General features: G+C 34.8%; 1 protein-coding gene across 1 annotated transcript in view; it reads right to left on the bottom strand.

The window, feature by feature from the left end:
* Glce (glucuronic acid epimerase) overlaps nucleotides 1–24,835 on the bottom strand; it is a 119,984-nt gene that overhangs the window by 15,705 nt on the left and 79,444 nt on the right. The gene's annotated exons all lie outside the window — the stretch shown is intronic.

Here is a 24,835-nt window from a genome sequence, read left to right as displayed (position 1 = left end):
TTTAAAATTACTAACTCAAACTTTCAGCAGGAACAAATAAGAGTTAAGAGGTACCTCTATGGTAAAATACTAGGTTAACATAATCCTCTAAAGCAGAGATATCCAAATTTTTTTAGTTTGTGTTCCCTTGGTGTCTTGGTAATTTTTCAAAATGCCTCCTAAGCCAAAAGAAACATCTTATAGTTCCATTTTTTAAGTAGTCAAAATCAAACAATTTTAGTACTTATGCCCTAAATATCTTAGCTACCTGAAAAACAACAGACCTTTACAAGGAAAACAGTGACATCCGTGTTGCCAAACCTAACAGTGAATTTTTAGTGCCCATCCTACTTTGACCTCTCAGAAAAGTCAATAATTTTTCCTTCTTGAAACACTTTCTTCCCATGGTTTCTAAGGTACCATTCTTTCTTGGTTCTCCTTATATCCCACAGAGGTTTGCTTTTCCTTGGTCTTGCTGGAGGCTTCCTTCTTACCTCCCTGATGCTGTAAATGTTAGAAAGCCTTAGGGTCCCAGCCCTCAGACTTCTTTCTCTCTATTAGCCCCTAGGTGATCTTACCCAACCTCATGCTTTTGAATACAATTTCTATGCTGACTATCCCCAAGTTCTATATTTAGGTCAGACCTTTCATTGGAACTGCAGGTTCATAGATTCAAGTAATTGGTATCTTTACTGAGGTCAAATAGAATTCTGAAATGTAGCTCACAAAACTTAACTCCTAATCTTTTCCCTCAATTTGCTCTTCTTTTTCTATAGCCTAAACTAAAAACTTTGACTCCTCTTTTGCTCACTCCATATGCAGTCATTAAGGAAATCCTGTTGACTCTACTTTCAAACTATATCCAAAATCTGACTTCATTTCACCAATTCCACTATTACCACTTTGTCAGAGCCACTGTCATTTTTCACCTAGAATAAATACTTCAGTGATATTCAAAACTGGTCTCTGCTTCTACCCCTGCCATACTACTCCACCTCGAGTCTATTCTCAACTTAGCAGTCAGAATGATGCTTTTAAATTTAAGCAAGATGATGTCATTGCCGTCCTGATGGGAGGAGAATTTGATGCTGTTGGCCTTGCTGGCCATATGCTGTACCAGCCAGTCAGGATCACAATGCAGATGTCACTGGGAAACATGAGAAATTGTGTTAGTTATGTGTGTAATGTAAGGAACACCTCAGCCTGCTGAGAGGGGAGCCAGGAGGTTGATTGATATTTGTCACAGTCACTCTGTAATTTATTGTGTAGTGTGAATCCGCAACTATTTATTTTATTCCATAACCTTCTTTGAATTTTTCCTACAATAAACCTTTTTAGCAGCAATGATTTTATATATATATATATATATATTTTTTTTAAATGCAAGTATTTAATGAAAAATCAAATGCTGACTTTTGGTTTCTTAAGAAAGCTGATAGTGAATATGTACCTCACTCATTTCTTTTAATTCCAAGAGAAGGTGAACCTTGAGCCACAACTGTCTAAAAACAACTTTACTTTCAATATTTTGGCAGGATACAAATTCCTTAGTTGCATACTATTTTCTTTCAAAATGCTGTAGGCAATACTTAACTGTTTTAAAACATTAACGCTTACTGAAGAGAGGTTTGATTTTAGTCTTTCAACTGTCACTTCATACATAACTTCCTTCTGAATCAGTTTATCCTAGGAATTCTGCAGCTTTAAGAGGCTGTGCCATGGTATAATGTTTGATTCTCTACTTCTGCACTTTCTGAGCCCTTTCAATTTGAAAACTTGTGCCCTTCTATTCTTGTTTATTGGATGTGGTATCTCCTTGCATCTCTGAGTATATTACAAGTTCTTTTTAAAAAATAAAGTTCTCTATGGTTACTTCTATTTTTCTCCACTGGTAATTTTTCAAAATGGCAATTTTTCTGGTTATTTCGTCTTTTTCATGCCATTAGCTTTCCTCACTTGCCTGGTAATCTTTGGTTACTCAATCATATTTAAGACAAAATGACATTAGTCAACATAGGTTTCATTTCTTATTGTGAAGATGGTCTGTTTTTGTTGTTTTTTCCAGATTGTTCTCCTGAAGGGATAAAAGGAGAAAGAACTCTGTGTGGGCTGGGCACAAGCTGACAGGAGCAGTGTTCCTCTAGGAGGAGTGGGTGGGAGGACAGCAGACCTAAATGCCAGACCAAAGATGGCTTTTCTTCTTTTGTTCTGGGAACGTATATGCACTTTAGAAGCCCATAGTCTTTCCCAATTTCTCTAAAGAAAATCTCCCTGGTGTTTTACCTGGATTCATGCCAGCAATCTCTAGTCCAAATGCAGGGATGGAAGAAGTATGGGGAGGCAAAGAGAAGGTACAGTTGGCCCTTCTGGTGCCCAACAAAGGTCCAGAAATCTGCCCAACTATCATCCTTTGGTAGTCTTCCTATTTACTATTCTTGGTTTATTAATTATTTCCATAGATTTTATTTCAGTGTGAAATTAGGAGGGAAAGGAAGCAAGGATTTGGTTTGTATTGAAAATCATAAACAGATTTTAAAAGTTGAAAATTCAATCCAGGTTGAGTATCCAAAATGGTTGGGCCAAGAAGTGTTTAGGATTTCTACAGGTTTTGGGATACCTGCATAAACATAATGACATTATCTTGAGTGTGGGACCCAAATATAATCACAAAATTCATTTATGTTTAATATTAATCTTATACACAAAGCCTGAATATAATTTTATACAATATTTTAAATAATTTTGTGCACGAAGCAGTTTCATGGTATGGAATTTCCACTTGAGGCATCATATCAGTGTTCAACATTTTACATTTCGAAGCATTTAGGACTTCTGTTTTTTTCTTTTTAAAATTTTCTTCCCAGTGCTGGGGGTTGAATTCAAGGCCTCATGCTTGCTAGGCCAGCACTCTACCACTGAGCTACATCCCTTGTCCCAGGATTTCAAATTTTTAGATTAAGGATATCCAATCTGTAATGTATTTTATTACTTGTATTATTAGATGAGAAAATGTGTTAAATGCTCAAAAACCATAATGCAGTACAAGCAAACCTTCAAAGGCCATGTATTTACAAACTGAGGATACTGTAGTAGAAGGCAAACTGACAATGCTAAATGGTATTTACTTTTTAAAAATCCCTTACCAAAACCACTAACGTCAATATTTGAATAATGTATCAACTATGCCTACTAACATTTTGACCAATTAAAATAGAAATATAGTTTTTTGTTCCATCTTTGAGAAGTATCTTTTTGCCACTACTCAAATGAGAGTAACTTTGATTATAGAGCAAGGTTATCTTTTTTTTTTTAAATTTATTTTTTAGTTCTCGGCATCTTTATTTTATTTTTTTATGCGGTGCTGAGGATGGAGCCCAGCGCCCTGCACATGCCAGGCAAGCGCGCTACCACTTGAAGCCACATCCCCAGCCCAAACAAAGTTATCTTTATAAAGAAAAATGAACACTTAAAAACTTTCAGCAACCCTTAAGCTACTATTTGTATCTGACACATTCCTTACTAAAAGCAATTGAGACTTCTTATGAGAGATGGATAATTCTAGGTGTTGGGCTGGGATACCTTGCCAGGCCAGAACAAAAAAGCTTTCAAATGCCAACAGAGTCACAATCCAGGGATCAAAAAAACAGTAAGGGATAGAATAAAGTTGGAAAAAATGTTAATAACTGCTAAATCTGACTAACAGATACACTGAGGTTCACTATATTATTTCATATACTTTATGTGCTGTGCGTGTGTGTTTGTGCGTGTATAACTGGAATTTATCCAGAGGAGCTCCACTCCCAGACCTTTTTGTTTTTTGAGACAGGGTCTGACTAAGTTGCAGAGGCTGGCCTCAAACTTGTTATCCTCCTGTCTTACAACAGTCACTGGATAACAGGCATGCGCCATCGTACACAGCTTATACTTTATGTTTAAGCATCTCCATAATTCACAAATATAGAGGCATAACAAAAAAAACTCATCCTGGGAGGCTCCCATCCCTATTTGTTAAAACTATGAGAATGATGCCTGAAATTGGATGAACTACACTTAGTCAATAATAATCTATGAGTCTACAAAAATATTTGACAAGACCAGACAAAAACTTAGGTAATCTTAGCTAGTGAATATTGGTAATTAAGTAATATAATTTATTTATTTGTTTTGCTTCTGCAGGAGCAACTATATTTCAGAACAAACTAATAGCCCAGTCAATATACTAATCTATTTTACGGAAAGACAAAAATGTAGAAGGAAAAAAATCAGAAAATTAACTTATGCAGTCCTTCATGAAATTACTGATTCAAGCAAGTGTTGTATTCAGGTATATGCTTTCTATGACTTAAAGATTTATAGTGTGCAAGTAACACCAAACACATTTTCTGTTGAATGGAGAAAAAGATAAAACTCTACAATAAAGGGATCAGCACATTAAACCAATTCAGTGGTTAATTTTGGTTTAATTAATGGTGACTTATCCAGACACTGTGGCTCTTTTTTAACTTGGTTCTGTCAGATCTTAAGATTTAATTTCTAGTTAACAGAAAATACAGTGAACAGAGGAACTAAATGAAAAAATAACCAAAAACATCTGGGAGGTGAGACATCCTGTGGTATAGTAGGCTTTGCCTCCTTGAGTAAATTAAGGATATGTAAAAGGAGACTGGGTTAGATTTTTTTTTTTAAAGACACTTAAGTATATATCCATCAGGTGTCAAACATGGTCCTAGCCTCGGAATTTTGAAGATACTAAGATAAACAAACAAACAAAAAAACAAAGAGTTTACCAAATAACACATTTAGTATGATCTCACTTTAATAAGCAATGCATAGATAAGTCTTTATTTTCTAAATTTATGTCACATTTGTTGAGTTTTTAATAAAAATATGCAAAATTACCAAGGGCAAATTCAATTTTGCTAAAATATTGAAAGAAATGTAAACCTTAAGTTTAAAATGTCTAGAAATATTTAATTGTCAAAACAGACATTTTCATGGAGGGAGAATGATAGGGAGATGAATGGAGGATGGAGACACACTGACTGTTGACATGCAGTATTCACTACCAAACAGACTTACCTAAATAAACGTAAATTCAACAATTTTATTATAATGTTGCCAAATTATAGAAAACGGACTACAGATACTTTCAAATTTCAAAAGGTAGATTGCATGGACATTCTGCTAGAGACAAATGATAGCAACTTTTAAAGTTAGTAATCAGAGTTTTCTGATGAGTGGTGCCAAGATTCCTACTTACTTTAAAGCTTTTGCCATATCTATGAACTAGATTAATCATTTAAATAAAACAAAATTCCATAAAATCAACCTTGAAACCTTACCTATTACAGACCCTATAGATTTATTTGTTTAAAACTAAGTAAAAATTGGATTTAGTAACTTTGGAGATCTAAAACAGAAAACAGTATTTGGTAAGCATCATAAAATAACTGGAACAATTTCTTTGTGGACATAGCAAAAATTAGGGAGAGTAAAATACAACTCCTAGTTTTCTTTTGGGAGAGCAAATTGATATAATTTGCAATTCAAAGAAATTTTCTGTGATTCCTTTTCAGATTCATTTTTCTAACTGAATATTTCAAGGAAGTATTAAATTAGTAAACATCAGGAACTATGGCTATCATCATGAGTTTTCAAAATATGAAGGCTGTATTTCAGTAAAGAATAATCTTTTAATAATTTTTTAAAAGAATGTATTTAAAGAAATTTGTCATTGTTTTTTCTGAATAAAAGAGGTCAAGGCTTGCTTGCTCATTATTCTATCTTATTTACATATCTAAACATTGATATATTTTAAAACTCCTTGATATTCAGAAAATAGAAGGCAATAATAATTGTTCAGAAAATAAACAAATAGATTGGTTCAATCAGCATCTTTCAACATTTTCTATGTAGCATGTAAGGCACTATCCATGCACCTAAATAAATATAATAATGCCATAAAAACTGTTAAAAAGTTATGTAGAATGTGCTATGAAACACAAAACTCTCCCTTTTGAAAGTGTCTGGGAAAGCTTCAAGGTAGACTGCATAGAAAACTGACAGCCACTGTATACTACCAATCTACACATTTGTTCCTGCCATTCCCTCTACCTGGCACTTTATTTCCCCTGATATCCAGTTCGCTGGCTTCCTTACTTCATTCAGGTCACTGTTTAAATTTATCATAAATGCCTTCCGTGACCTCTCTATCTAAAATGGCAGATCTCGCTCCATCATTCTCTAGGTCCTTACTCAGTTTGATTTATTACATACTTAGATTATTATCTATCTCTGATTCACTAGAATTTAAGTTCCACAAGGGCTGGAATTTTGCTTCTCCCGGTCACTGCTATATTTCTAGTGCCTAGAATTGTGTCTTGCTCACTGGAGGCCTTCACTAAAGGTTTGTTGAATGATGGAACATTGTTAAATATGCAAATTTTTTTTCTTTAAAAGCAGTCATCTGAACAAGATGACTTTGTTAGGCAACTTTGTATTTTCCTCCATATTTAGGTATAGGAAATCATAATCCAAATTAAAAAATGAACATAACTGAGATGTTATGTGCTGGCCAATTTACTGCTGTTTACGGTTTATTAGACCAAAATTTTACATTATACAGTCAACTGGTTAAATATTCAGCAATAGGTCAAACTTGAAGAGATTCACTAAAGAGAACAAAGACAAAACCAAGATTATAATTTAAATATGTTTAAAAAAACCCACCGTTTTGTGTTTTTCTCCTTTTACAGATGATGAATCTAAAGTTTGTGATGTTAAGTAATTGACTAAGGTCACATTATTATTTGATGGTTCACATAACTAGTATTGAGAAGGAATCTGAATTCAGGCTTGTTTGTTTGACTCTTAAAGCCTGTGCTCTAATGTGTCATAGGGTATTTGGGGCAGATATACAAATACTGTATTTTAAAAACTGAATGCTGCCCCTTCTCCAGAATTTATAACAGGTTACCAGATAGTGAATTAAACTCAGACATTAAGAGGTACTGTTTTAGACTACAGAACACTAAAGAAAGAAATTAAAGAAGACCTTAGAAGAAAAGATCTCCCATGCTCTTAAATAGGCAAAATTAATAGTCAAAATGGCCATGCCACCCCAAAGCGTTATACTGATTCAATGCAATTCCAATTAAAATCCCAGCATCATTCTTTATAGAAACAGAAAAAGAAATCATGAAATTCATTTGGAAAACTAAGAGACCCAGAATAGCCAGAGAAATCCTCAGCAAGAAGAGTGAAACGGGAGGCATCACAATACGGGACCTTAAACTATACTACAAAGCTACAGAAACAAAATCAGCATGGTATTGGCACCAAAATAGACATGTAGACCAAAGGTACAGAATAGAAGACACAGAGAAAACTCACAAAAGTACAGTTATTTCATACTAGACGAAGGCACAAAAAACATGCATCTGAGAAAAGATAGCCTCTTCAAAAAATGGTGCTGGGAGAACTGGAAATCCTTTTGCAGCAAAATGAAAATAACCTCCTATCTCTTACCAGGCACAAAACTCAACTTAAAGTGGATCAAGGACCTAGGAATAAAAATACAGAGAACCTGAGCCTAATAGAGAAAAAAGTAGGCCCAAATCTATATCATGTCAGATTAGGCCCCGATTTCCTTAACAAGACTCCTAAAGTGCAAGAAATAAAATCAAGAGGAACCAAATGAGATGGTATCAAAATAAAAAGCTTCTTCTCAGCAAAAGAAACAATCAATGAAGAGAACAGAGAGAGTACATTTGGGGAGCAAATTTTTGCCACATACACGTCAGACAGAGAGCACTAATCTCCAAGGTATACACAGAACTCAAAAAACTTAACCCCAAACAACCCAATCAATAAATGGGCTAAGGAGCCGAAAACACACTTCTCAGAAGAAGATATACATTCAATCAACAAATATATGAAAAAATGTTCAACATCTCTGGTAATTAGACAAATGCAAATCAAAACTACTCTAAGATTTCATCTCATGCCTATCAGAATGACAGTTATCAAGAATACAGACAACAATAAGTGTTGGCAAAGATGTGGGGAGGGAAAGCCATACTCATACATTGCTGGTGGGACTGCAAATTGGTACAGCCAATCTGGAAAGCAGTATGGAGATTCCTTAGAAAACTTGGAAAGGAACAACCATTTGACCCAGCTATCCCACTCCTTGGTCTATACCCAAAGGACTTAAAATTAGCATACTGTAGTAACACAGCCACAGCAATGTTCATAGCAGCTTAATTCACAATAGCTAAACTATGGAAGCAACCTGTGGTATATATACACAACAGAATATTGCGCAGCATTAAAACAGAATAAAATCATGGCATTTGCAGGTAAATGGATGGAGTTGGAGAATATCATGCTAAGTGAAGTTAGCCAATGCCATAAAACCAAAAGCCGAATGTTCTCTCTGATAAGTGGATGCTTATCCAAAATGGGGAGCGGGGAGGCATGGGAAAAATGGAGGAACTTTGGGTGAAGGGAAGGGAGGGTGGGGAGAGTACAGGTGGGCAGGAAAAATGGTGGAATGAGATGGACATCATTATCCTAGATTCATGTAAGACTGCACATAGGGTGTACCGTTACATGATATATAGCCAGAGAAATGAAAAGTTGTGCTGCAATTGTGTAAATAAATCAAAATGCATTTTGGTGTCATATATACCTAATTAAAATAAATTAGGAAAAAAAGAGGTACTGTTTTAGGTGAAGCTGAATTCTAACTTTGAGCCAATAATTCAGAGTGGTAAAATACAATTGTAAGAACAACCCAAGGTTAGTCTGCTTTACATTCCCTGTAATTAACTTGTGTTTCTCCCTGCTTGGATGCCTGATGATGATGATGACTATTTGAACAAGGGAAAGAACAAAATTAAATCAGAATAGGCTTAGTTATCAGTCTCTTTTCGTTAGATGTTCCTGCTATTTGGCAACAAGCCTATTTGAATTTCAGGTACAGGTCATCCTTCATCTTAGTTTTTTCCTACAGTGTTTAATAATTGTTCCTGTTCAGTTAGTTCTGTCTCTTCCAGAATATCAACTTTATACACTGGATCTTTTTGTTATTCATGTCTACCATATTTTCCTTCATTTTTATTTTTATCTCCTCTCTCCTTTTCCTCTGAACTTTAGGGAAGTTTCTCAAACTTGTATATCATGAATTTGCTTCTGGTGTACATTTTTAGGTATTGCATATTCAATTTCTATTCTATTGTTTCTTATCTGAATACTGTATTTTTTAGTTTCCTTCTTATTGTTCCTTATTTTTTAATGTAATGCTCTTTTAATTTATGCCTTTCCATTAGCTAGCTTTCCCCATTTCACCCCAGTCTACCATCTGTGAATTCATTTTCCACATCTCATTCCATAGACTCTACTTTTCATTTATTTTTAATTTTTATTTTTGGTGGTACTGGGGATTGAACCTAGGGCCTTGGGTATAATAGGGAAGTGCTCTACCATGAAGCTACATTCTTAGCCCTTTTTGTTTTCTTTTGAGACAGGGTCTCACCAAGATGCCCATGCTGGCCTTGAACTTGTAGATTCTTCAGCCTTAGCTTCTTGAGTAGCTGGGATTGCCCAGCAGACTCCACCAATTTTTAAATCTGCAAATAAAAAATGCTTTCTAAAATTTTTAATACTAAAGTAAATCTTCATATTAAGAGTGTATGCTTTTGTCCTGTATTAAGTGCTACATTTCTCTTTCTTCATGATTTCAGAATCTTATATTGCATCCCTCCAGTACTTTCTATAAGCCAAAGACTAGATCTAGAGGTTTCATAAATATAGGGTTTTTTCATGAGAGATGTGAATTTCACCAGGAAGTATATGTCCAATTGTCTCTTTTTGTGATGTTATGATTAATCCTCGTGTTCAAGTGTCATTAGCCTAATCCAGTCATTATAAAGCTCTCTATTCAGCTAACAGTTCTATCAGTCCTTCTTAACATATTAGTTGGAATACTTTGGAAAGAAACCTTGCCAGCTACATGGTTACCCTGAGATCACATAGTTGTACAAGAAATACAGAATTAATGATTGAATCTTTCCTTTACCAATTTTCAAAATAATGGATTGGATCCTTAATAACTTCCAAAACAGCTTTTAAAAACAGTAACATATATACTCACAGATTTTTAACATACTTGATATATTTTAATCTACTGCAATAATGCTTTGTAATGTTCAAATTATCCTATCTTTAGCCAGTGTGAATCTCTTCAAGTTGTCCTCTAAGTCCTCTGATAAATCCAACTGTTTTCTGAAGGCTTTCCTGCTATCTTGTATTACAAGACATCCCAGGTTCATTATATGCACTTCCTGCCAAAGATTTAACAGCCATTCTTCAGAGTTCTAGTTTCTTTTATTGTGAACCTTGGAAAGAAAACCTTCTAGATTATGTCTGTTTGAGATTTCTTGATATTTCTGTATTACAGGTACATGAATACCAACTTTCCCATGTTCCTACTGCTAGCATGCCATTTTTAGTTGTTTCAATGGCACTAAACGTAAGGTGAGAGAGAGAGTCAGATGCCTGTGCCCACCCACAATGCTATCTGAATCTGTGAGGGCTAGTTTTTGTTGCTAGATATATATATCAAAAATAAATTATTATATGTTCTAGTCATTGTTATTTTCACTCAGAAAATTCCAAAATAGGCAGTCTGTAACTTTGGATGTAGCTACATGCTCATCAAGGTCATGGGCACTTTTTTTTAAAATATCAATCTATAACCCAAGAAATCTACTGAAGTCTCACCTTTGTGTCTGTCTGTATTGTAGCTCAGAAAGGCACAAGGGCAAAAGAACATGTCTCACTGCAATCAATTCACTTTAATGAGACTCCTGAAGCTTCACACAACACTCCAGATATTTCATAGCCAAATCTCAAGTTATATGGCCACCCCTAGTTTAAAGGGAGAGTGGGAAATACCTTTTGTTCCAGAAAGCAATGCACCAAGTAAAAAATTGGGGTTCTATTATTAAAAAGGAGAAAATGGATGCTGAAAGGAAACTAGCTCCAGTAGCAGAAAGTCCTTCTCAGTGTACAAATTAATTACTCACTCTATGTAGCCCCTTTATGCATATCTCAATTACACAAATTCTCAAAATATGGTTTAAAATTATCATGAATCTATTAGTGTCCTTCTTTAGGTTAAGCTCCTTAAAGGTGAAGGGCATATTTATGTATCAATACTTACCACAATCTTATCCATTGTAGGGCTCCCATAAGTAGTAAGTTGAAATGGGACTTATTCTCATGTCTAGTTACAGTGTGTAGCAATATTTTCAAATTTATTGTATTGTGTAATCTGTGAGGCAACCCAATATTCCCATAATTCAAAGCTTGGGCTAGAAATCATAATCAACCCTGCACAGGGAGGTTGATCCTGCTATCTCATCTATTCTCAAACTTTCAAAAGACATATTTAGGTTTAAAAAAAACCTGATTGAATGGAAAAGGAAGTTGTTCCTTTTTGGGGAAGGGGATTACAGAAAAAGGAAACATTTAATAAGTAGTTTTACTGTATGCTAAGTGTTATATATACTTTCAGTCATTGAAATCAAACCAGCAGATAGTTGAGGAAAACAGTAGTTTTTAAATTCTGCTTAAGAAAAATTATTAGGGAGCTCATAGGATTTAAACTTACTTCTTCTATCTGGCTTCAAGGTCTAAATTCTTTACATTAGACCACATCATATTATTCCAAATAATTATATATTTTCTCACCAATTAAAAAAGAACAGAATGATTTGCCCTTGGTTTGTGCAGAAACAAACTACTAACATTATGTATTAGCTTTTGAAACTAAACTCTGCTTATGAAAAGAACTTCTAAATGTTTTCAACTTAATTTTCTTCCAGCAGCAATAATATAAAGAACTAGGACAGGAAAAAAATTTTTTTAAAGAGCACAGAGCTGCTTTGTATCCAGAAAAGCTTAACAATTACAATGTAACTAAAATGTTCTTTGAAGTGCTGTATAGTACTTAATGAAAAAGCTCTTGCTTGCTTCTAAGCAATGTGTCAAACTAAGCATATGCTATGTAAATAAATTCATTCAGAAAGGAGTCCCAGGCTTTTGCAGCTGTGTAAGATTTCTTCACTCATTAAGAAAGTCCAGAAAAAGGACCTAATGATGTTGTTATTTTGCATGGCTTATGCACAGGGGGACTTTACAGTACTAATTGGTACAGCTATCCTAAGAAATTCTATAGAATAGCTGCTGGCAGTAAGCTTTTATGAAACATCTTTTATCAAGTTAGGTGCCATCCAGGAAAACAAGAATGACGATGTTCATCAAGAATTTTGTTTACAATAATTTTAAAAGTCATAAGACACATAGTCTTAGTCTTGCACAAGAATATACATGTGTATGAAAGCAGTGCCTAAACAGAATCACAGACTAGTACTATCTACCTCTTAGGTGCTTCAGAGGTGTTCTGAAGACTATATAAGACAAATCATATACCTAAAGAATGTGGCAACATGGGTTCCATTTTTTTTCAGAGATGTTATTAACTTGTTCAAGGTCACAATCTGTCAAAAGTCTAATAAGAGACACAGTTGGAAACTAAAACCAGATTGCAGGCCTGGAACCCAATTTTTAAACTCTTAATCTAGTGTTTGCCACTCGTTACACTACATTTTCACTGTACTTTATTTTCTATCATTTGTTTCTACTACTAGAACATGCTAAATTGTGTGTACATTACTCTCCAGATTTTGAAAATGGTCAACAAATTCTTCATCCTCAAGTTCTAACTGAGGGCTCAGAGTCTTCAATGAGGTATTTCATATTTTAGATTACTGTAATAAGTCATTCAAGAGAATGCCATACTAACACAGAAAATCTAAAACTAACGAGGCTATGAATGTTTGTAACAATTTATTTATAATAATCCCTAAACTGGGAACAACACATGTGTACACAGATGGCGACTGGATAAATAAACTGTGGTTTACCCATGCAATAGACTACAATTTAGTTATAAACTAATTTAGTTATAAACTAATGTAACAACATGGATGACCCTCAAAAACATTTTTCTCAGAAGTAAGATAAAAAGCATTCTGACTATATGATTTCATTTATGTGACATTCTGGAAAAAGTGAAATCATAACGACAAAAGTTAACTGCCGGTGGCTGGAAGGAAGTAACAATAGAGCAAGAGGTCTTTTGGGGGGCAATGGAAATATTCTAGATTTTGATCAAAGTAATAGTTAAACAACTATGTACTGTCAGAACTCATGGAACAATATACTATAAATGGGGATTATATCTTATTCCATGTAAATTATCTCCAATAAATGACTTTTAAAACAACAGATAAAAATTAATCTAGAATAAATGCATTTCCATATTTTTTGAGTTATAAATGCTCTGACAATATCAGAGAAACTAATTCAATAGGTCAATTCTGAGCTTTAGAATCTGAGATCTTGGATAAACTAGATAATTTTTCCAAAACTCAATGTTCTGATTTGTAAATATGATATAATACAGTTTATTTCATAAAGTATTGCAAGATGAAATGAACGCTTACTTTAGTGCCTGCCACATAATAGGAGTTCACAATAGGCAAAGAAAAAATGTTAATGGATGAAATTATGTCTCTTTTTTTAAGCTAGTAAAAAAAGAAGCAATCTTCATCTATATTTGTTCATTTAATAAAATATTTCCTAAACATATATTATACAGTATGTCAACATTTTCCCAAATAACTCATCTGAAAAAAAAAAAACAAACAGTAGAATTCCCCTGAAAAGAATACCTTTCTCTAAGCTTCTATAATTTTTATTATCTCATAAAAGTTGACAAGAATAGCAATCAAGAAACAAATAAGATCTGTCTTTCCACAGAGTAATATGTTGGCCAGAAACTAAATTTCATCAGCAATAAATACAAATTAAATAAGACTTAAGCTAAGATTTCCCAGATGTTCAATTTTCTAAACAAATAGGAAGGTTACTAAATTAAATTAACTTCAGCCCTGTAGGAACTTTCATTTACCTCCTACTTAAGACCTTACTACATGCTGAGTAAAAGGTATACTTTCTGTTGGTTTTAAATTTTGAAGTGAATGCAAATTACAATACAGAAATTCTATTTACCTAAGCTAATAAAATAGCTGAAGTAGAAAAAGAATATTATTCAAGAGTATATCTTAATGTATAGAAATATATTTCCTATACATAACTACACATCATCTAAAGGTTGAAATCAAGCTTCACTGACATTTATATAAAAAAATCTAAGATCTTAGCAGTATAATTATTTACAAAGGTTAAAACCTGAATTACAAATATTTGGCAAAAAGAAAATTGTATCTTTGATTTCCCCTCTTTATCCCTTATACATATGTGTATCAAATATATATATATCAAATATATATGAATGTGTTTTCTTCCTGCAACAGGCTCTACCATATAGCTTACTACATTCATGTTTTTAAAAACTGCTCCTTCAAGACAGAATTTAAATTATTATTTGGGTTGAAGATGGAGCTCAGAGGTATCAGCATGCATGAGGCCCTGCATTTTATCCCTAGCACCACAAAAATAAAATAAAATAATAAATTACCATATTTCATAAATTTTAGGTTTCAAAATGTGGCAAACAATAATTAACAAACAAGAAATTAAGATGCTTTAAAAATCTTTCCTCTCTGTCAAGCCAACCACAAAGCAGCTACAGCCTCTGAACAATCCAATAGATCTGGGTTGTCAACTGAGATTCTTAAAAAAAAAAAAAAAAAAATATATATATATATATATATATATATAATATTATTATATATTATAACAGAACATAATATAATAACAATATATATTAATTATAATATATAACATATAATTAATTGCAGTTGGACATAAAATCTTCATTTTATTTACTTATTTATTATGATGTACTGAGGATTGAACCCAGCGCCTCTCATGTGCTAGGCAAGTGCTCTACCGCTGAGCCACAACCCTAGGGAAACCTTCCTAGGGAAAACAACCTTTCTAGGGAAACAAGAAAAAGCCCCAAATACTCCAAGATGGATATTCTATAATCTTTAATAATTGAGGTCAAAGAAGTAATTTCTTTCTTACATTGGTAGAAACATTTGTCAGTTATGCACACTTTCTGCCTCGTTCCTATCTGCTATTCCTCCCAAAGAACACAACTTCCACCCAAACAAAAAACATTCATCTAGTCTGTGATTTTAGACTAGCTGATAACCTGTAATTCTCAAGGATGAATTTCTTCTTTATTCTTGCTGTTGCATTTATATCAGAAAATAAATTCTTAGAGGGTAGAAACCATGTGAGTGTATTTTTCTCCCTCTCCCAAAGTGCTTTGGGCAATGGGCAATGCTGGTTTTGCCTTCTTTCTGTATAGTGGTTTAATTATTCCTACCATACGTTTCAAAAAATGTCTGAATATTAAAATGTATGAATATTAATTGCCCCCTCAAATTCTATTTTGCTATCCTGAACACTACACTATTTTTTCCCTATAAAAAGAAGTAGAAAATACAGTTGCAGACATAACTAGGCTATTTTGTGGGTTTATGTTTACTCAAATATCTAAGTGTCTGTTTATAAATACACTTGTATGTGTGTTTTATATTACAATAAATCTACTCTGAAAACCAAAAAAAAAAAAAAAAAAAAAAAAAAAAAGAGTAGTAGCCAGGCATGGTGGCATACACCTGTAATCCCCAGTGGTTTTGGAGGCTGAGACAGGAGGATCATGAGTTGAAAGCCAGCCTCAGCAAAATCGAGGCACTAAGCAACTCAGTGAGACCCTGTCTCTAAATAAAATACAAATTAGGGCTGGGGATGTGGCTCAGTGGTCGAGCCCGAGTTTAATTCCTAGTACAGGGGGGAAAAAGTAGTAGCTAGTTTAGCAAATACAAAGGATCTTAATCTCTGCAACAATGAACACTAGAAAGCAAAGCATCAGTTTTTTAAAAATATACTTGAAATCCTTAAGACAATGGGCAGAATAAAAGTACAAGTCAATGGTTTCTATTTTCATGACAAATAAAAATGGGCACATGAATATGAGTCCTCCACCCCCATGCAGTCATACCAGTTCATTGCACACACAGACAAATCAAGATCCTTTTTCCACAGTCAGGTGTGGTGGTGCACTCCTGTAAACCCAGCTACTCAAAGGCTGAGGCAGGAAGATTCCAAGTTCAAGACCAGCCTCAGCAACTCAGAGAGACCCTGTCTCAAAATAAAATATAAAAAGAGCTGGGGATGTAGCTCATTGGTAGAGCGCTACTGGATTCAAACCCTAATAATTAAAAAAAAAAAAAAGATACTTTTTTTCCTAGAAAACCATTCTGTAATATAACACAATATTATGTATCTCAGCTTAGGAACTACTGTCCAGAAATATTACTGGATAGCAAGAATATTAAGAACATAATATTAGCACTGGATCAGCCACTAGCTCTAAGAAAGCATTAAATGACCATTCTACCATACTATACAAACCAGACAGAAACAATGAGCTTGACCCATAACATACTAAAAGTTTCCCTCACTGTTATTTTCTTGCACATAAAAGGGAACTATTATCACTCAGACAATAACCTACTTTACTCTATACAAAAGTTTTTTTAAACAGGTAGAACATATATATCCCAAGTAGGAAAAGCTCACAAAAATATTAAAAAGTCTTTTGAGAGGTAGAGGAAAAAAAATAAACACAAACAATAAAATGGGGTCATTTGCTGAGAAGCTGCAAGTGTGCAATGAATATATAAAATTAATCTATCTGATTTGTGAATTTTTTTTTCCTTTTTTTTTTTTTCCGGAGGGAGGTAACCATGGACTGGACCCAGTGGTGCATTACCACTGAGTTACATCCCCAAGCCCTTTCTGTACTTTGAGATAGTGCCTTGCTAAATTGCTGGCCTCAAATATGTGATCTGCCTGCCTCAGCCTTCTGAGTCACTGGGATTACAGGCATGTGCCACTGTACTCAACCTGATACATAATTTTTAAGGAATGTCTGGACAATAAATAATATGTAGAAAATCCAAACAAAATTCGTGACTATTTAGAAAACCTGGTAAAATTTAGAGTATAAGAGAAAACAATGATATTTGTCAGAAATGCAAAAAAGATTTAATAAATAATTAGTGATACTGGGAATAAATCCCAGGGGCCCTCTATCACTGAGCTACATCCCCAGTCTTTTTATTATTATTAAAATTTTGAGACAGGGTATTGCTAAGTTGCCCAGGCTGGCTTTGGATCCATATGCCTTAGTCTCCAAAGTAGCTGGGATTACAGGTGAGTGTCATCATGCCAGTTAGTCTTTCTTTTAAAAATCTAATCAGACAATTTCTTTTAACTGGAATGTTGAGACCATTTACATTTAATATGATTATTGACAGACTTGGATATGAATCTACTATCTTGCTATCTGATCATTATTTATGTCATTCCTTTTCCTTTTTTGTCATTATTTGGAAAGCAATTTTTAGTTTTATTTAATCTCCATTACTAGTTTATTAGCTATACTTTTAAAACTTCTATTTATGTTATACATCGAATGATGTATTGTTATTTTTGTTTTTTAAAAAATATCTTTTTCAGATTCTTGAATGAAGGGAAAAGATTTTTATATCAATTCACATATTTACTATTCCTAGTGCTCTTTATTCCTTTCTGCAAATGCAAATAAATTTTCACCTGATATCATTTCATTTTTTAACAACTTTTTTTTTTTTTTTTTTGTAGTGTGGTTCCATTGGTTACAAAATTCTCCTAGTTGTTGTTTATCCAAAAAGTCTTTATATTTTGGAAAGTTTTTTTTTTTTTTTTTTTTTTTTTGCCATGCAAGAATTCTAGGTTGAATCAGAGTTCACTGTCTTTTGGCATGCATGGTTTCTGACAAGAAGGGTGAAATAACTTATATCTATTTGTTAATCTGTTATATAAGGTGTTATTTTTTCCTCTGGATGTTTTTGAGTTTTTTTCTTTGCCACTAATTTCTACAATGTGATTTTCTAAAATTTTATTAAACTGTTTGATATTGATTGTCCCATAGCCCAGTGATGTTCTTTTTTTTTCTTTCAAGTATTTTTCCTCTTGGTGTTTCATTTTGGACAGATGCTATTGCTATGTCTTCAGATTTTAACTTATCTTCTCCTACAGTATCTAAATTGCTGTTAATTTCAACATAAAAACTACATTTTTCATTTCCGATACTGTATTTTTCATCTCCAGAAGTTCTATTTGGGTGTATCTCTTTTTTTAAATTAATTTATTTATCTGTATGTAGTGCTGAGAATCGAACCCAGTACCTCATGCATGCTAGGTGAGTGCTCTACCCCTGAGCCACAATCCCAGCCCCTTGGATGTATCTCTTTTTATAAATAATTTCCACTTCTCTCTTTGTATATTCATGTTCTCCTCTACTCTCTTGAACATATGGTGTATATTTATAATATCTCCTTTAATGTCCTTGTCTGCTAATTCCATCATGTATCATTTTTTTCCTCCTCTTATTGGTTAATTTTTGTCCTGGCTAAGGATTATATTTTCTTAATTTTTGCATATATAATTTTTATTGGATGCACAATACTAAGAATTTTACATGATTGAGTATTGATTTTTCAGATTTGTTATGAATATATTTATCTTGCATGCCTAATCTTTACTAATGGCTATATCACATATTCCTTAAAAACAGAAAATATTATTTATAGCAAATATGAATAGACAAATGGATTTTTGAAATTTATTATTTTTTCTAAAAATTTTAAGAGTAACAGTATTTATTAGCTATAATAAGCACAATGTAGCACAGGAGATCTTTATTTTTGGGGGGGGAAAGGGGTACCAGGGATTGAACTCAGGGGCACTCAACCACTGAGCTACATCCCCAGCCCTATTTTTTGTATTTTATTTAGAGGCAGGATCTACCTGAGTTGCTTAGCGCCTTACTTTTTGCTGAGGCTGACTATGAACTCATTATCCTCCTATCTCAGACTCCAGAGCCGCTGGGATTACAGGCATGTGCCACCATACCCGGCAGCATGGGAGATCTTTAGAGATCACCATTATATAACTGAAACTTCATACCCACCAAACAAGAACTTTCCATTTCTCCTTCCCACCAGCCCTTGCCAGCCATCAATCTACTTCTATGTGTTTGGCCATTTTAAATAGCCTTGAACACTGTGTTCTAAGAGGGTGGAAGGGTAAAAGGCTCTAGCTTCATCTCTCCAGCTCTTTTCTAAGGTCACTAATCCCATTCAAGAGGGTTCTTCCCTCAACACTCAAATACCTCCTAACATACATACACACACGTGTGTGTGTGTGTGTGTGTGTGTGTGTATAATTTAGAACAGAATATGATAGCATTTAAGAGGTAACTGTCTTCAGGGCAGAGCCCTCTTGAGTCAGGGTAATTACCAAGTCTAAGTAACAAAAAAAGAAAAGAAAAAGATTGATAAAAAGTGAACAGAGGCTGGGCACAGTGATACATGCCTATAATCCCAATGACTTGGGAGGCTGAAGCAGAAATATCACAAATTTGAGGCCCGTCTCAACAAGTTACCAAGACCCATAAAAATGGACTGGGAGTGTAGCTTAGTGTAAAGAGCCCCTGATTCAATTCCCAGTACTGAAGAAAAAAAAAATCAGAGCCTAAGGGACCTATGGGACACCATCAAGTGGATCAATATATGAATATGGAAGTTTCAGGAGATAAGACAGAAAAAGGGGCAGAGAGGTAATTTGAAGATATTAAAAAAAAACCTCCCAAGTTTATGAAGCTCAACAAACTCCAAGTAGGATAAATTTAGAGACTCATTCCCAGACTCATTATAATCAAACTGTTGAAAGACAGAAGAAAGAGCACATCTTGAAAGCACTGAGAGAAGTGACTCTACCCAAGAGATTCTTAAGATTATCACCTGATTTCTTATCAGAAACTGGGAGCTACAGGCAGTAGGCTGATATATTAATAAGTGCTAGAAGAAAAAAAACCAAAACCTGTCAACCAAGAATTCTATATTCAGCAAAACAGTCCTTTAAAAAGGAAGAAGACTTTAAGGTATTTCCACATAAACAAAAACTGAATGAGTTTGCACTGCAAGAAATTCTTAAGGAGTCTTGCCAAGGTGAAATGAAAGGACACTAGACAATAACTTAGAGTTGTAAGAAGAAATAAAGATCAAAGATAAAGGTAAATACATGTGCAATTATAAAAGTTATTATTTTAACAATGGTTTGTAATGCCATTTTTTTTTTGTTGTTTTCTATACAACTTGAGAGACTACCACATTTAATTAAGTTTAAATTTGGGAGCACATGATGCGTATTAATCTATGACATCAACAACACAGTTTTTGTTACTGAAGTTAAACTAGCATAAATTTAAACTAGAGTGTTATAGGATATTAAATGTAATCCATGGTAACCACAACAAAAACAGATATGGAAGACACACAAAAGAAAATAAAAAAGGAATTTAAAATTTCACTATAAAAAATCAACTAAAATTTCAGCAAAGGGGCAGGATACATAGTCATCAAACAAAAATCAGTTATATTTTTATATACTGACAGTGAACAACCTAGAAAGAAAATGACCAAAAAAATTCTATTTTCTACAGCACCAAAAGGGGGGGGAAAAAGTCAGGAATTAACTAAACCAAGGAGGTAAATGACTTGTAAAATATAAATTACAAAACATTGTTGAACAAACTTTAAAAGACATAAATGGAAATGTATACAATATTTTATGGACTGGAAGACATAATATTATAAAAATGTCAATACTACACAAAGCAGTCTACAGATTCAATACAGTCCCTACAAAAATCCCCATGATGTTTTTCCTACAGAAATATAAAAACCTACCATAAACTGTACATGGACTCAAGGGATCTTAAATAGTCAAAACAATCTTGATGAAGAGAAAAAAGTTGGAGAACTCTCACTTTCTGATTTCAAATCATATAGTAATCACAAAAGCACTGTACTATCATAAAGGTAGACAGAGACCAATGGAATACAGAACCCAGAAATAAGCTCTTGAATGATTTTTGATAAGGGTTTCATGACCACCCAGTGAGGAAAGAATAGTCTTTTCAACAAATGGTGACAGGAAAACTGAAAACCCATATGCAAAATAATGAAGCTGGACCTTACTGAACACCATACACAAAAATTAACTCAAAGACCTAAATGTAAGGGTCAAAACTATAAAAATAATCAGGAAACAGAGAAAGGCTTCAAAATTTTGGATTTGGCAAAGATTTCTTGGACATGACACCAAAAGCACACTAAGAAAAGAAAAACTGAACTCGATGAAATGTTAAAATGTTGTACATCAAAAGCTAATATCTACAGAGTAAAAAAAAAAAGTAGTCCACAGAAAAGGATACAATATTTGCAAATTATATATCTGACAAGGGATTAATATTCAGAATATAAAGAGAACTCAACAACAATAACCACAACATAAAGCAAACAGCTTGATTCATAAATGGGCAAAGGACTTGAAAAGACATTTCTCCAAAAAAGATAAACAAATGTTCAAAAACACTTGAAAAGGTGCATATCATCATTAATCATTAGGGAAATGCAAATCGAAACTACCGTGACATACCACCTCACACCCTATTATAATTGCCCATTCAAACCCAAACAAGCAAACAGAAAATCACAGGTTTTGGTGAGGATGTCAAGAAATTGGACCGTTATGCACTGTTGGTTGGGATGTAAAATGGTATATAGCCACTGTGGAAAACAGTATAGTGGTCACTCAGAAAATTAGAAACAGAATTACCCTATAATCTAACAATTCCATTTCTTGATATATTTCCAAAAGAATTGAAAACAGGATCTCAAAGAGATATCCATACACCCATGTTCATAGCAGCATTATAAACACGGAAGCAACTCATGTATACATCAGCAGCTAAATGGGTATCCATCAACAGTTGAATGGATAAGCAAAATGTGATAAATACATATAATATGTTGAGAGCCATAGTCAGTTGGGATGGCGCCTGGCATTTTGCCATAAGGAGTGGTTGAGCGAGCCATTAAGATGATGATAATTAAGTTAAGCTGTGTATAATTGCTGTGACTGGATGATGCTGGACTGAATCAGGGTGTGTATTCAGTTGTATATAGACCCCTGCTGTCCTGCTACTTTTGAGTTCTCACAAAGCCCCGTTGAGGGCTGGGAGAGTTCCTGGGGAGCACAAGTGGAGTGCCAGTGAGAGTTTGGGCAATAAAGTAATTCCTGTTTGAACCTACAAGTGCCTCTTGGCGGCTCGGTTATTTATGCCCAGCCAGACTGTGGCATTTAATGGCCCATACGGGGAACGCCTGAAGGTTGGGGGTAAGTGAAATTGCTCGCCCCTGAGAGAGGGCAAGAGAATGGGTGACCATTTCAAAAAACAATGTGTTCTTGTTTTGATTCGTTATGTTTCTGTTTCAAGCTGGCTGCCCCTAGAAATAAATAGAATGCTAGAAAAGTTGTTCGCCCCTAAGGAAGAGATAAAGATAGATCACGAATATACATTTCAAGAAAATAGGAAAATTGATACAATGCATTTTTGTTCCATTTTTGTTTCATTCTGTTTCGGTATTGTTTTGTGTTTTCTTGTTGGGTTGCGTTATCTTTATAGTAGAAATATGGGATCAGAAATTAGTAAAAAACAAACCGAAAGAGTGTTAAGTGAATTGTTAGAGGAAGGAGGCACCCCAGTAAAACCAGGAACAGTAAGGGCATACGTTGATACAATACAAAAATGTAGCCCATGGCTTTGTAAGGAGGAGTTGTTGAATATATCACAATGGGACCATCATGGTGAAGATTTAAGGGAGAGGGAAAAGAAAAACCCAGGAACTCTCCCAGTTGGCACATTGCCATTGTGGATGATGATACGATTTTGTTTGCCTAGTCCAAAGCCTTCAGTTCGGACTATGGTAGAAGACATGTTAGATCAAGTAAAAGAGAAGGTCTCTCAAGCTAGTCAGACAGAGGAAGAAAATTTAAAGGAGGAAGGGCTATCAGAGGAGAAGTTACAACAGGAGGCTACTACTAACACCTTTCTATCACCAGAGGGCATAAGTGCCCAACCAACAGCTCCACCTATGGAGACAACATATGCTGGGTGGCCCCCAACCCCTGTAGTTGATAGATGGGATCGTGAGACAGGACCTCAAAGATTAGCATGCCCTGTATTTGAGATGATAGGAGGGCAGCGAATTTACCATGCTCTAGATTTCAAAACAGTGAAGCAGCTGAAAGAGGCTGTAACAACCTATGGTTCACTGTAAGTATGGTCAAATCCATTACCAACTTGAACATGACACCAGCAGATTGGGCTAGTATGTGCAAAGCTGTGCTAAATGCAGGACAATATCTGTTACGGAAGGTTGCCAATCAAGAATTTTGCACGGAGACGGCTAGGCGAAATGCAGCAGCCGATTATCCTCAGAGAAATCTAGATATGTTGTTAGGAAAGGGACCTTATGAGGGTCAGCAGCAACAAATTAGATATGATCCTACCATATACTCACAAATTGCTGCAGATGCGGTTAGGGCATGGAAACTTACAAGGTCAATTATCTAAGGTAATACAAGGAGCTAATGAACCTTACGCTGAATTTGTATATTTACTTATACAAACAGCTACCAGAGTTTTGGGGGATACAGAACAAGCAATGCCATTAATTAATCAGCTAGCCTATGAACAAGCAAATAGATGGTGCAAGGAGGCCATTGGACCATGGAAACATGAAGATTTAAACACATATATTAAATTATGTAGAGACATTAATGAACAAGGGCAAGTCTTGGCAGCTGCAGTACAACAGGCTTTAGGTGCCAGGCCAAAAACATGCTACAAGTGTGGACAAACAGGACATTTTAGAAGGAGCTGCTCCATAGGAGGAGGGTTTAACAAAACTGGATATGATCAAAGAGGTAGAGTACCAGGTATTTGTCCACAATGCCATAGAAGGAGACATTGGGCTAATGAATGCCGTTCTCAGACCACCATAGAGGGTACTCCATTATCAAAAAACGGACAAGGACCAGTTGTTTACCCACGATATCGAGAAGAAAAGCAACGGGCTCCATTGCCAAAAAACAGATAGGGGGGCCCAATGCTCTGGGGCCCACAACCACAAATATATGGGGCACTGGAGGAACCCAGAACCACCATCAGGGTAGTGCCCAGGACACATTATCCATTAGACCCTTCATTAGACAAACCAGAGGGAGTTCAGGATTGGACATCTGTGCCTCTGCCAGAGCAGTACTAACTCCAGAGATGGGAGTTCAAATCATTCCCACAGGGGAAAAAGGACCTCTTCCCTGAGGAACAGTAGGCTTATTATTAGGATGCAGTTCTTCTACTCTAAAAGGACTTATGATAAGTCCTGGGGTAACTGATCCCGATTATAAAGGTGAAATAAAAATTATGGCCAGTTCTCCAAGGGGTATATCAATAATTTCACCAGGAGATAGAATAGCACAGTTATTAATAATACCCAGCCTACATGATAAATTTTCTAGCCGTACTATAGAAAGAGGTTCCAGGGGATTAGGCTCCACAGGTGTAGATTGGGCTATGCTTTCTTTAAATTTAGATTCTCGCCCAATGCTAAAACTAAATATTCAAGGACATGAATTTAATGGGCTACTGGATACAGGTGCAGAACTTAGCATCATCTCTTGTCAAGTATGGACAAAACATTGGCCGTTACAACAAGCCACTCAAACGCTTCGAGGCCTAGGAGTGGCAACTAATCCCCATAGAAGTGCAATGGTATTAGATTGGAAGGAT

The sequence above is a fragment of the Urocitellus parryii genome, chromosome 6 (genome assembly GCF_045843805.1).
Source record: "Urocitellus parryii isolate mUroPar1 chromosome 6, mUroPar1.hap1, whole genome shotgun sequence".
Classification (NCBI taxonomy): Eukaryota; Metazoa; Chordata; class Mammalia; order Rodentia; family Sciuridae; genus Urocitellus; species Urocitellus parryii.
This window is presented reverse-complemented; position numbering and strand designations above follow the sequence as displayed.